Raw genomic sequence first — 13022 nt, forward strand, 5'->3', positions numbered from 1 at the left:
ATTTTAAACGATGCATAAAAAAAAACGAGGACCTTAAACAAGAAATGACAGTGAAGAAGTTGTAGCGGCGCGACAATCGCCTCCAGAGCTGGTGAAGATGACGGCTCACTTGAATGTATAGCGCGAAAAATGAAGACGCTAGTGCGCTCGACCTGATCGGCCGCGGTATTGGCCGCTCCCGGGATCCCGCGGCACCATGACTGGCCAGCCTAAATAAACCGTGGCTACGGCGGCTACCTCTTCGCACCGCCTCCCACAAATTGGTGAGCCGGACTACCAAGTCCAGCCATGCCAGCGTCCGCGCACCGACTCTACCAAGGCGAAAGTGACGGGACCTAACGCGGTCCTGCAGATGTCCCACGGTTGTAAGGGGTCCAGGAATTCTACATCTACATGCCACACATCTGTTTCTTCCAGCTGGACAGCCATTCTATTCTCAACAAGGTTCCAGGCTCGGACTGCGTTCCAGGCTCCGGTTGCTACCCCCCGTCACCCACTTCTACGAGAATTTGCGGACAGTCGTCCTTGCCCAGAACGCCGCCTCGAGCACTCAGTCAGAACAGCGCTCGCCATTGAAACCGTCGCGTCAGTCCGCGTATTGTCGTCCGACATCGCCTGCATCCACCCGTGCCGATTCGTGAGCACGTGACGGCCCCAGCGTGGAACCTCTACTCGGTCCGTGACCCTGCTCCGCATCTCAAAGACAGCTGCGCGACGACTCGTTCCAAGGAATTCCCTAGACCAAAAGCAAGGCGCTCTTGGCTATTCTACGGCCCGCCGCTCTACTACCTTGGATGTTCCCGCAAGCGGTCGCTTTCCGACCGGGTGCTCTTCACTCATTACCGATTCTGAGGCTTTTCCCACCGGCTCCACTAGGCGCAAATTTCGTTCTCGCAGGCAAGGCGACACCACAAGCACAACCTTCGCGATGTCTTGAGTAACCACCACAGCCCTGATGCTTTCAGAATTCGAGAATTCGCCCCATGCAGCACCAGGCGAGCCTTCCGATGTGCTGTGCTCGCACTTTCTGCGGATGCATGGGCTACCGAAGGTTTACAGGAGCAGCTATGCCATCTTGTTTCTTTCATCTTGAGAATCACTTTTGCGTCAACAATGCGAGTGGTCAACATTTGCGCTAGATCTCCACGCAATTCGCGAGCTGCCAGACGGTCTTCTTTCGGAGCTCCGACTTCTACAGGCCCGGACATCTTCGAGAGCCTGCGGCAGGTCGTGATTTCACGTTACATCACTGTGACTGCTCCTCGCTTACAACCTACGCCGCCGGCGCTGCCTGGTACATCTATCTCGGATCGCGTGAACCTGATGCCACCAACGACGGCACCATCTGCCCATTTTACCTGGAGCCCTTTACCTGGATCTTACCATTGCACTTTATTTCAATCGCGCTTCGCACCAGGAAGGCGGCCCTGTGAATCAACTCCAGAGCTGGTGAAGATGACGGCTCACGTGCATGCGCGCTCGACCCGAGCGGCCGCGTTATCGGCCGCTCCCGAGATCCCGCGGCACGATGGCTGGTGGCTAAACCGTGGCTATGGCGGGTATACCCCTTCGCCCCGCCTCCCACAATGTGTATAACGTCCTCGGTTGTTGCCGCAGAGTCCTTGTTCCTTGCTTAGTGCTCTCGTTTCTTGGGCATGTTTATAATGAATCTGTTCCGACTTGGATTGCTTGCACTTCACAGTTCTAAAGTGAGGTAGGTCGATTACTTTTCAGAAAAAGCAAGTAATTTTCTACGAGAGAGGAGGTATGGGTATAAATCAACAAACGAAAGAAACAGTCTTGTGCAGTAAATCGTCAGTTTGTGCGAATCGCTTGAACGAACGAACGAACGAACGAACGAACGCACGAAAAAGCGAGAGCGACAGAGTCAGTCAAAGAGAGAGAGAGAGCAAGCGAGCGAGCGAACGAACAAATGTTTTCAGTGTTGATTCTGACCATCCCCACCGACTTACCAGTGGCCACCGACCAACAACGAAAACGACAGAAAGAGCCAAATTAGGCTATTCGCTTTAAAACGAAACGCTATGAACCCAGTCCAATTCTCGAAGCTGCTCCAAAGACCATTGTGGTAGGGAAACACGTGTTTTAGAGAGAGAGAGAGACAGAGAGAGATAAATGAGATGCGAAGGGCAGGGGTGTTAACCGGAAGATGATTATTCAGTTTTCTAACCGGTACTGTGGAAGGGGTAAGGGAGGACACAAAGATAAAGAAAAAAGCACACACCGAAAAAGGGAGGGAGTTGGAAAAAAAAACCAACTCATTGGCCTTACACTCTGTGAAGACGGATGACCAGCGAAGCTGTGTATGTGGGCCCCTTAATGGCGTACTGCACCTCCGCCGCGGGTCGGCCTGGCATTTCACTATCTTCGGAATGGGCCCGTTTATGGGGAATCCTTAACGCCTGCTTCACTCACGTCGCGGGTTTTTTTCTCCACAGCGTCGTAGACTCCCGATGCTGCGAGCTATCATTGGCAACCATCAAGGCACGCAACACGGAAATGGCTGAAGAAGCGGCAATCGCTCTCGTCACCACCACATGCACACATGCAACGGTTATATTCACCGACTCTCAGGCCGCCTGTAGAAACTTCTTGAGGGGCCGCATATCGGCCGATGTACTAAAGGTTTTAAAAAGACGAAGCACTTCGCTCCCGTACAGCTGCGTAACGTGGGTACCCGGACACGAGGGGAACGAAGTGGCCCACGCCGCTGCCCGCGAGCACGTCAGCCGGGCTCCCCTCTCCCCACGCGCTCTCCGACCCGCCACAGAAGAGGCGGAGGCCATACCCACCAACTATTCGGCCACATTACGGCATTACAGGCTCGAGCATTGAGTGTACCTTCCACCGCACCCTAAACTCGGCAGAGAAGAAAGCCTGATCCTTAGACGCCTGCAAAGTAATACGTACACTCACGGAACGATAATGCATCGCCTCTACCCGACGCTCCACGGCTACCTCAGTCCACTCGGCCACGTACCCGACATTCTGGCACACTTGCTCCTGGAATGCCCGTGGCAGGAAGGCAGCGAAATGCAACCAGAAACGGACGCAAAACGAGCACAAGAAGCAAACCACCTATTCGAAGCGTGGGATGCCAAGCTAACCCTCGGTGACCTGGAAGACCAACGACAACTCGTCGCCAGGGCCAAGAGGGCAGTCGAAGCCAGAGGGTTCCTAGACTAAGGAGCCTTCCCACCTTAGGGTGATACCGGGCCTCGCTCGGGGCACTGTTTCGTATAATAAACGTTTCTTTCTCCCTCTCTCTCTACACGCGGACACGATAGTGGGGGGGGAGTAGCCCTTAACAGCTTCGCTGTAAAAAAAAGAAAGCAATGCCCACAAAGGAACGCAGGAGTGTCTTGTCGCAGGATTTCTTTATCAGCAGTTTTGGTTTCCTTTCCTAGGAAGTGTACATGTCGTGCCGTCATGACACAGAAGGTGGTCACATGGGAGAAGTACATACAAACTGGGATACATAGCGCAAGAATGACACAGGGAAAAGCAGGAACACGGGATGAGCGGTACATCGCAGTACACCGTGACGTTCCGGCACAAGCTGTGACTCGCCCGATCGTCTGCTATGCTGCTGGTAGTAGCGCGGCCCGGCGGCGCTAAAGTTTCGCTAGTGTGTACTCAGAGGCAGTCGCGGTGTCGAGTACCTTAGGCATCGTGTGGCACAAGCGTGTGCGGGCTGCGCACGTGATCTACCGTCTCGCTACCGGTTCGTTCGTTCGTTCGTTCGTTCGCTCGCTCGCTTACTCTTTCGTTCGTTCGTTCGTTCGTTCACTCGCTCGCTCGTTCGTTCATCAGTTCGTTCGTTCGTTCGCTCGCTCGCTCGCTCGCTCGCTCGATCGATCGATCGTTCGTTCGTTCGTTCGTTCGTTCGTTCGTTCGTTCGTTCGTTCGTTCGTTCGTTCGTTCGCTCGTTCGTTCGTTCGTTCGTTCGTTCGTCCGTTCGTTCGTTCGTTCGTTCGTTCGCTCGCTCACTCGTTCGTTCGTTCGCTCGCTCGCTCGATCGATCGTTCGTTCGTTCGTTCGTTCGTTCGTTCGTTCGTTCGTTCGTTCGTTCGTTCGTTCGTTCGTTCGTTCGTTCGTTCGTTCGTTCGTTCGTTCGTTCGTTCGTTCGTTCGTTCGTTCGTTCGTTCGTTCGTTCGTTCGTTCGTTTGTTTGTTTGTTTGTTTGTTTGTTTGTTTGTTTGTTTGTTTGTTTGTTTGTTTGTTTGTTTGTTTGTTTGTTTGTTTGTTTGTTTGTTTGTTTGTTTGTTTGTTCGTTCGTTCGTTCGTTCGTTCGTTCGTTCGTTTGTTCGTTCGTTTAGTTCCACTTTTTCGTCTGCCGGAGGATTAAATTAGGGAGTATCGAATGTTAACGCATTGAATGCAACGAAAGCGCTTTCAGTAATTTTGAAAACTGTGTGAAAGCCTTTATGAGCAGGCGGAGTGCTTGCACATGACATTGGATGCATGTATGCACCGTCTGCGTGTCTGCTTGATCGCTGCGTGCATCATAACTATGACCGAACAACTGGAGTACCAGGCCGTTAGCCAGGCAAACATCTCCAGCATGTCTATCTGCATTGCCAGGTGTTCTTACCCCTTTACACATATCTTTAAAATTGATCACTTCACACAGCGGCCACATTATGGCTGACAATCCGCCGGGGGTAGCATCACAACATACGCGTCGTATAAAAGTGCGCTGTTTTCTTCAACTACGCGTCACCGTTTCCATAACAGCACTCTAGAATGGTCACTGCGCTGTGGCAAACGCCATTTACTTGGTGAAAACACTGTTGGTGTTTTCTAGAGGCGTCATCATTCCAGGTTCCTGAGCGTCGGGGCGCGGAAACTTTATTGGACGGGCCCGTCCCCTTGATTCATTTCATTTCAGGACGTCCTCCTCGAAACACTTCTTGCGGAATCACCGGGCGCGCAAAGCCCGGTGATCTGGCTGACTCAAGTGCTCCCACAAATCAAGTAAAGAAAGTCGACCGAGCGTCACTCTGTAAACAGCCTTATGCGCAAGGCAGTCTCATTTTTGCCGGCTCTGGCCCGGCGTAAACACGCAGAACGGCTCACCTGTTCGCGATGACCCTTGATCTCTGCAGGCGGCACGCTTTAATCTTGCGGATGCACGCGCCACCGTTCGCAGCGGGTCCAGCATACATATTGGGCTCGCAACGACGCGTGTTTACGCGTCGCGGCGTCCGAAGGCCCAAAGGGGTGGATGCAGGGGCTCCCGGAAGCTCCACTGTGTGCTTCTTTTTGGGTCAGAGTTTTTAACTTTCACTGTATGCATACGCGTGCGTTTGTGTACCGCGCTGTCTGTGCGTGTGTACCGCGTGCATTTCCCCATCTCTCTCCATCTCTCTCTCTCTGCATGCATGCATGTGTGCGCGTTTGTTTGTGCGTTTGTCCCGCCAGTGTGAATGTGCGTGCGTGTGTGTGAATTGTTTACCGTGTTTCGGCGCTTGTGCTTTCACGTGTTTGTGTTCCCTGCTTACATGTTTGTACCTGCTAACTTTGTTCTCTCTTTCTCTCTCTCTCTCTCTCTCTCTGTGTGTGTGTGTGTCTGTGTCTGTGTGTGTGCGTGTGTGTGTGAGTGTGTATGTCAGTGCGTGCGTTCGCACGAACACTCCCAGATCCTGTTTTTGTGGAGTATCTTCTTAGAGCTGCTTCCCGCTGACTGCCGCATTACCCGTCTTTCTCTTTCTTTTGTGTCTTATCCTATAATTCGCTTCCTCCTCTGTTTCTACGCTTCGGAAGAAAAAAAAATTATACTCGACAAGCGGTGCCTGCTTGCGGCGCTCCCGAGAGTGTCCCTCTCCATAATTCGTCGCTGAATCGAAGGCGCAGCCTCCGTGAAAGGTGTCCTGCCGAGAGCCAATTTTCGCGGCACGCATCACAGGGCGAGAGCCACAGGGACTATAGGGAACGACCCCTGGGCCGGGAGCTGTCGTGCGTATACGTCGAGCTTATAGTGCGATGCACACTGTGTCTCGCCAAGATTCACCAATAGCGTGCAGCGCTGTCAGAATAGGTGCCGTGCACACCCGATGAAGGGAACGAGCGCTTATTAGGCCATGCAGTTGTGTTTCGCAGTTTCGCGCGCATCCGTCCGTTGGCGTCGTCTGCTGTCGAAGATCTCGAGCAGACGACGCGTGGGGCTGCGCAAGATGCGTAATCAAATATTCACGGCCGGAATACAAAGCCGAGGAGCTACGCCACGCACGCTGTTTTCTCCCGTGCAATGCGCCACCATGTCAACGTTGCTCTGTCCGTGTCTTCGTCAATCGGCAACAGTAGTACTTGTTCGATCAACTGTGTTGATTACAAAACGCTTGACGAACGGCGAGACGACGCGACGATTAGTTTGTTTCGATTGGCGCGCGATTCAAGCCGTAAACTGCGCAACAACGTGCACTGCGAGTCTCGTCGAATCTCTCCGCTACTTTCTTCAGCGCACGCTGAACGCCTGGGCACTTCTCTTAGCTTGGCCAACGCTGCAGAGTTCTCTTCGGCAAGAAACTTACCGGAGAGTCCGCGGAGAATCTGGCGATCGAGGCTTATGCGCTGACGTATGGATTGAAAGAAAGGAGACAAAGTCCGGCCACTTCAGCCCAGGGCCGACCGTGCATAGTGAAGTGGAGTGAGCAAGTAGACCTGATGAGGAAGGAGACAAAAGAAGTTCTGCCAGTTCTTTTCCTTTATTTTCATTTCGCTGTTCACCAAGTTTGCTTCTTGGTTGATACACTTGATCCAAGACACCGCTGTCTATTCCTTTCTTGTTTTATAATGGGTCGCTTCGTATCCCGGAGCCCTTGTCGATGCCAATGAGAAACTATATGTGAACGAATTGGAAGGGATAAGAAGGAAAATGGCAAGTGGATAAAGGGAGGCGGGGGAGCAAGTCGAGAGGACGTGTTAGCCTAGGGGGATACTATAGTTGGTACCGAGAGGTAAGGAAATTGTTGAGGACCTGGACATTACATTTGTGTTGTCTTTTCATTTCCAACCTGTCTCTCCCTCCTCTAAAAGAAACGTTCTCTAGCGAAGAAAAAAAAAGCGAGGCATAAATAGAAGAAAAAATAGTTTGGTTTCCAAATATGCCAGAGTGGATGATAGAAACAAAGAAAACAGGCAGTGCTTCGGGCGTTGACTGAAACGTCTGGATGAGAGAGAACAGCTGCGAGTGGAGAGGACAGGAAAAGGGCGGCGGGCAAATGTGAAGGGAGAGTGAACGAAATGAAGGTCCGGGAGCTGTGAATGAACCCATTTCGTGACTGGCCATTGTTAGCCATTCCGGCCCGTCGGCACCGTTCGTTCGATCATGCACAGCGGTCGAACCGCGAGGCGCGATCGAAGCACCGCAGGTCGAAGTTGCGTTGTTGTAAGGAAAGTAAAAAAAAAAAAGAAGGGAGTTGAGCGAGATGCGGCGAGCACCGTGCCTTTTCCGGTAATATTTCCGTGCTGTATGCTGCATTTTTTGCTTTTATTTGTTATCTCCGCATCTCCACCTGAAATGACCTTTTGCCTGTGATGTTCCGGTCATTGCATTGGCTGTCTCTCTTCTTTATTCTCGCGAGTATGTATGGCCGCAAGCGGGTGCAAACAGAACGACGTGTGGACAAATATGGCAAGCTATCTGAAAGAGGAATAGGCAACTCGCGTGTAGGCAGACTCGAGTCTAAATTCGCGGTGTCATTTTTTTTTTTTTTTGCGCCGCTCCCAGGCACCTCGAGCGCGATCGCAAAGGCGCTTCAGGATGGCGAAAATCGGCTGGAATTCGGCCGAAGAGCAATGTTGCCAGCCCAGTTTCACTGCGGTTCGGTTAAGAGAGGTGTAAAGCAATTAGATACATAAGGCAATATTTATAAGAAAGGATTTATTTAATAAAGTCTACAGAAAAGCTTTATATTGAATTCTCGGTCGCTGGCGTAAAAGGTATTCGCACACTAGGGCTGTTGTAAAAGTGCACCGGCCTATGTCACCATTTATAGTTTTCCTGCGCATTCTCCCGCGTGGACGTAGTGCTCACTCTATCCCTATTTCCCTTTTTCTGTTTCCTTTCTCCCTTAGCATCCGTGTATGGTAGCAAACGGGACTTTCGTCCGATTGACCTGCCTGCCTTTCGTTTTCTTACCTTTTCCCTCTCTATCTCTCTCTGACACACAAGCTGCAGAAACGACCAGCACCAGTACGCTATTGGTGACTCCAATTAGATGCTCGCCCCCTAGCGGTCGAGACGAGGACCAGCTCATCCAGGTTCAAGCTTGAAGCGAAAGAGGACCGTCTATCACGGCATGCGCTGAATGCCTCGTAGTTCTGAAATCGCCGTGACGCCGCAGCGCCCAAGCCCTAAAATGAAAAAAGAAATAGGGATGTCTAAAGACCTAATTGTTGTGAGCTATTATGTGTGTCATCGCGGTGGAAGGACAGCAATGTATGATTTCATCTTTTCGTGAAGGAGCAGACGACGCGGATCGGTGAGCGACTTCGATAAGAAACTTGACTCTGGGAAAAGGTGACGACCGATAATATTCCAGTTCGTTCGAAACACTTTACTCGAACTGCTTCCCGGCGAGCAGAACACTACTTTCATTTCGTTGCTGGCGTTTCAAATCGCGGTGTGTGCAGGCGCTTTAATAAAGTATAATTACGTACGTTTAAGGTTCTTTTGGTTTCGTGCCTTCATAGCTTTCTGCCCCAGAATTAGTGTTACTGATGCTTTAAGCAGCAGGAATATTCTCACTAATGCACTTTTGTCTGCAGGCATGGCAGCAGGAATGATAACTGCCTCGGAAGGTCTGCAGTTGATCATGACACATGTTATGCCACAACGCGGTATAATATCGTTTTCATAGCGTGCTTTAATTTAGCGGCTTAGGCAGAAGATGCTGTTTTCTCATTCAGCGTGTGAAATTGTCCGTTTATTTGCTCGCAGGGAAATTTGGAAGCAACAGCAAACAGCTCTAGTTCCAGCTTTGGAGCCTTCTACCTGCGCACAGCGTCGCTATAGTTTGCTTTACGACGCTGCGCACGCTGCTAAATTCCGTTACAACTGAGTCAGTTCGTTTGCGAGTCACGCATTTACACTAATACAAGGGAATCTGCCCAAAAGAAAACCGGCGCTGAATTTTGGAAAGATAGTGCAATGTTGGGCCCACCCTCGGCGGAGATGAACTAAGCATTAAGCACTCCCCATACGTGTGCCAATCCCGAAGATAGTGCAATGAGATATTACTTACAACCGAAGAAACGATCTTAAACTTAATGTAACTAATTGCGAAGACGTTTGGATTGAACTTAAAAATGACTTCCTCAACATAGACAACAAAGACCTAATAATTGGTTGCATATATCGTTCACCCTCGTCATCAGCAATAGACTTCTGTACTGCTCTCCATAAAGTCATGGGACTGCTAGCAAATGAAAACAAAAATGTAATAATTATAGGTGACATCAACATTAACCTCGCTGATAGTACGTCTACTAATGCTTTACATTATTCTGATTGTTTTAACAGCTTTGGTTATGAATGTTTAATTAAGATACCGACACGATGTGCTAACCACCCCATAGGTACATTAATTGACCATGCATTATCAAATTTGGCATATCCACCAGACGCAGGTGTTATGATGACCGACATAACTGATCACTATCCTATATTTCTAAATTTTCACTACACTCATGGCTCCGAAAAAATCACGTACACGAAGTTTATATTAGACAAACAATCATTCCTTGACGCCGTGTCAAACCTTGACTGGTCCCCCATCTTTTCTACAAATGATCCACAAAAAGCATTTGCACTGTTTATCTCTATGCTTAAGTCATGTGTTGATCGTCATTCCGTTCAAGTTAAATGCAAGAAGAAGTACGCGTCCCCTCAAAATCCATGGATAACAGATAAGCTCTTAGCTTTAATGCGCAAAAAGGATAATCTTTATAAGAAAACCAAATGACAACCATTTAACAAGAATTTAGCAATCCGGTACAAAAAGTTTTCTAACCGGCTTTCTGCCACATTGAAAAAAGCTAAAAAAACATGGTACGAAAGGAAAATTTTGGAATGCGATAAAAACGTAAAAAAGAAATGGGAAATTGTTAACTCCTTCTTAAACAGGGCAAATAATCGCGAAGCTATAACAGAAATTGCATATCAGGGTATGGTATACAAGACCGCCAAAGAAATAGCTGATGCGTTTGCTGATTTCTTCTTTAGCAGCGAGCTACAGCCACCTGCGCATGACAATCCCGTGCCTCAGCGCCTGCCACATTCTCTCTTTTTATTTCCAACTACATCTCGGGAAGTTCTAAACATTATAAACAACATGAAAATAACCGGCGCCGGCATCGATAAATTACATCCTTCCCATATAAAATTAATTGCACCCCTAATAAGTGATGTCCTTGCAGACATAATCAACGTCATGTTTAAATCAGGCAGTTTCCCACAAGAGCTAAAAGAAGGCAAGATCACCCCAATTTTTAAGAAAGGTGACCGCTCTTTAATTTGCAATTATCGCCCCATCTGTGTATTACCATTCTTTAGTAAGGTAATCGAAAAGCTAATAGAAAAACGTTTAACTAATTACCTTACAAAATTTAACATTCTCTCACCATTCCAATACGGCTTTCGCTCGGGTTACTCGACCGAGCTGGCTCTCATTGCTCTAACCGATTAACTAAAACTAGCTATCGATGAACGGAATTATGCAGCGTCAGTGTTTGTAGATTTAAGCAAAGCGTTTGAGAAAATAAATCACCGCATCTTATTTCGTAAGCTTGAATCATTGTGAATCACCGGCCCTGCGCTCTTGTTACTACAAGATTACCTAACAGACAGAATGCAAGTAGTAACCATTTCAGCCGTTCATTCTAAAACCATGTTCACTAATATTGATGTGCCCCAGGGTTCCATATTGGGTCCGCTTTTGTTTTTATTATATGTGAATGATCTGCCTAACTGCCTGTCCTTCTCGAAATGTATACTTTATGCAGATGATACTACTATTATTAATTCCAATAAATGTATTACAACCTTAGTATCTAACCTTAATAGCGACTTACACAGCCTGATGGAGTGGTGCCAAACTAACCAGCTACAGATAAACCCGTCTAAAACAAAATTTGTTGTATTCACTTCCCGCCAACGAACACTTCACTCCATTCCTCCTATCTTATTAGGCGGAAGTCCTATCCCTGCAAGTTTTTCATGCAATTATCTTGGCATAGAAGTAGACAAACATCTTAAATTTACTGAACACATAACCAAACTAAAACAGAAGATTGCCTACGGGATTAGGGTACTTCTAAAAGCACGAAACATATTTGACCATCAAATATTACTATCATCATACTTTTCATTTATTCATTCCCACATCATTTACTGCGTTACTTGCTGGGGAAACACTTACGTAACCCATTTAAACTCATTGCAAATTCTACAGAATCAGGCTATTAGGATAATTACGTTTAGCCCATATAATAACAACGCCTCATATCTTTTACGAACTAATCACATTCTTACAGTCACACAACTCGTTAAATATAATCTAGGTACCTTTTTGTTCCGCCAAATCAATTACACACGACTCGATAGCTTGTTACCACAGTCTTCTCTATTAAATACTAATATTACCAGGTTTGCAATAAACATGAACTTCATTTTACCTAAAATCCATACTAATTATGGCAAACAGAGCGTCCATTTTTCATCTATCGCATTTTGGAACACACTACCAATTTACATAAAAACACTTAAAATTCACGAATTCAAGAAACAACTAAAAGATTACATTATATCGAATACTGATGCCTAGTCCATACTCATAACATTTCTTTCAGGGTCCCTTCATTTCATTTTCATTGCCATACCGTTAGGTTTCTGTTCTTGTATCACATATACATTCGAGTTAACAAATTCTACTGTGTTCGTCACGTCATCTACGCAGTTACTTAATCAGTTGTCAACGAGATTGTGTTACAGAGCTTTTTTTCATGACATTTATGCATATGTAATTCTTCAATCATGGTATTCATACTAAAACCTGTAATTTTTTAACAATGTGTTGAAAACTGCTGTACTTTTGTTTCATTACGTTTACTTTGTAAAGGAGGTCCCATTGCAGTCTTTGACTCCGGGACCTCCTCCTGAATATTAACAACTTGTAATCATTCTAATGATCTCAATAAAAACCGATTCTGATTCTGATTCTGATTCTGAATGACGGGCCGACCCGCGGTGGAGGTGAAGCAGGCGTTTAGCACTCCCCATACGGGGACCGATCCCGAAGATAGCGCAATGCCCGGCCGACCCGCGGCGGAGGTGCAGTTCGTCATTAAGGGGCCCACATACGCAGCTTCGCTGGTCATCCTTCTACACAGTGGAAGGGCACTGAGTTTTTTTGGAATACTTCAGAGGTACGCCGTGACGCAGTTAGCGATAGCAGCTTGGTCGTTGTGAGAAAGTTAGTTTGGCGTGTTCTGAATCTGAGTGGGATAAGTTTGTGACGCTTTTTTTGGCCCCGCAACAACATATACCTTCTTTCGGTACACACATTTGCGAAAACGCGACGAACGATTGCCAGGAGTGATAGCACTGGAGTATTGTTGCTTGCGCCGGCAGAACACGCATAAGATAACGCCGAGCAGCTCAAGAAATCAAGAACTTCGAAATTTTGCCTTCTGAGCGATTGAAAAGAGGCTTTGCACTTGTGCATTTGTCTTGAGTACGAATAGAAGGAATTCTGCGAGCGTCTAGCTGAGAGCCTGTGTTGTGGTCGCTTCTGTGTATGTAGCTTACCATCGCGTCGGCTGAGGCCAAGTTGTTTTGGAAACGCGCAGTCACCCGTCTATTCGTGCTCTTAAATTGCAAGCAATAATGACCGGGAATGGGGAATGCTTGCAAATCAGATGTTTTCATATTTTATGGCATTGTTTGGGATGAGTCGGGTATTTTCTACGCCATGTGTACGTAGAAGCGAATTTGTTTGT

The sequence above is a fragment of the Dermacentor albipictus genome, chromosome 2 (assembly GCF_038994185.2).
Source record: "Dermacentor albipictus isolate Rhodes 1998 colony chromosome 2, USDA_Dalb.pri_finalv2, whole genome shotgun sequence".
Taxonomy (NCBI): Eukaryota; Metazoa; Arthropoda; class Arachnida; order Ixodida; family Ixodidae; genus Dermacentor; species Dermacentor albipictus.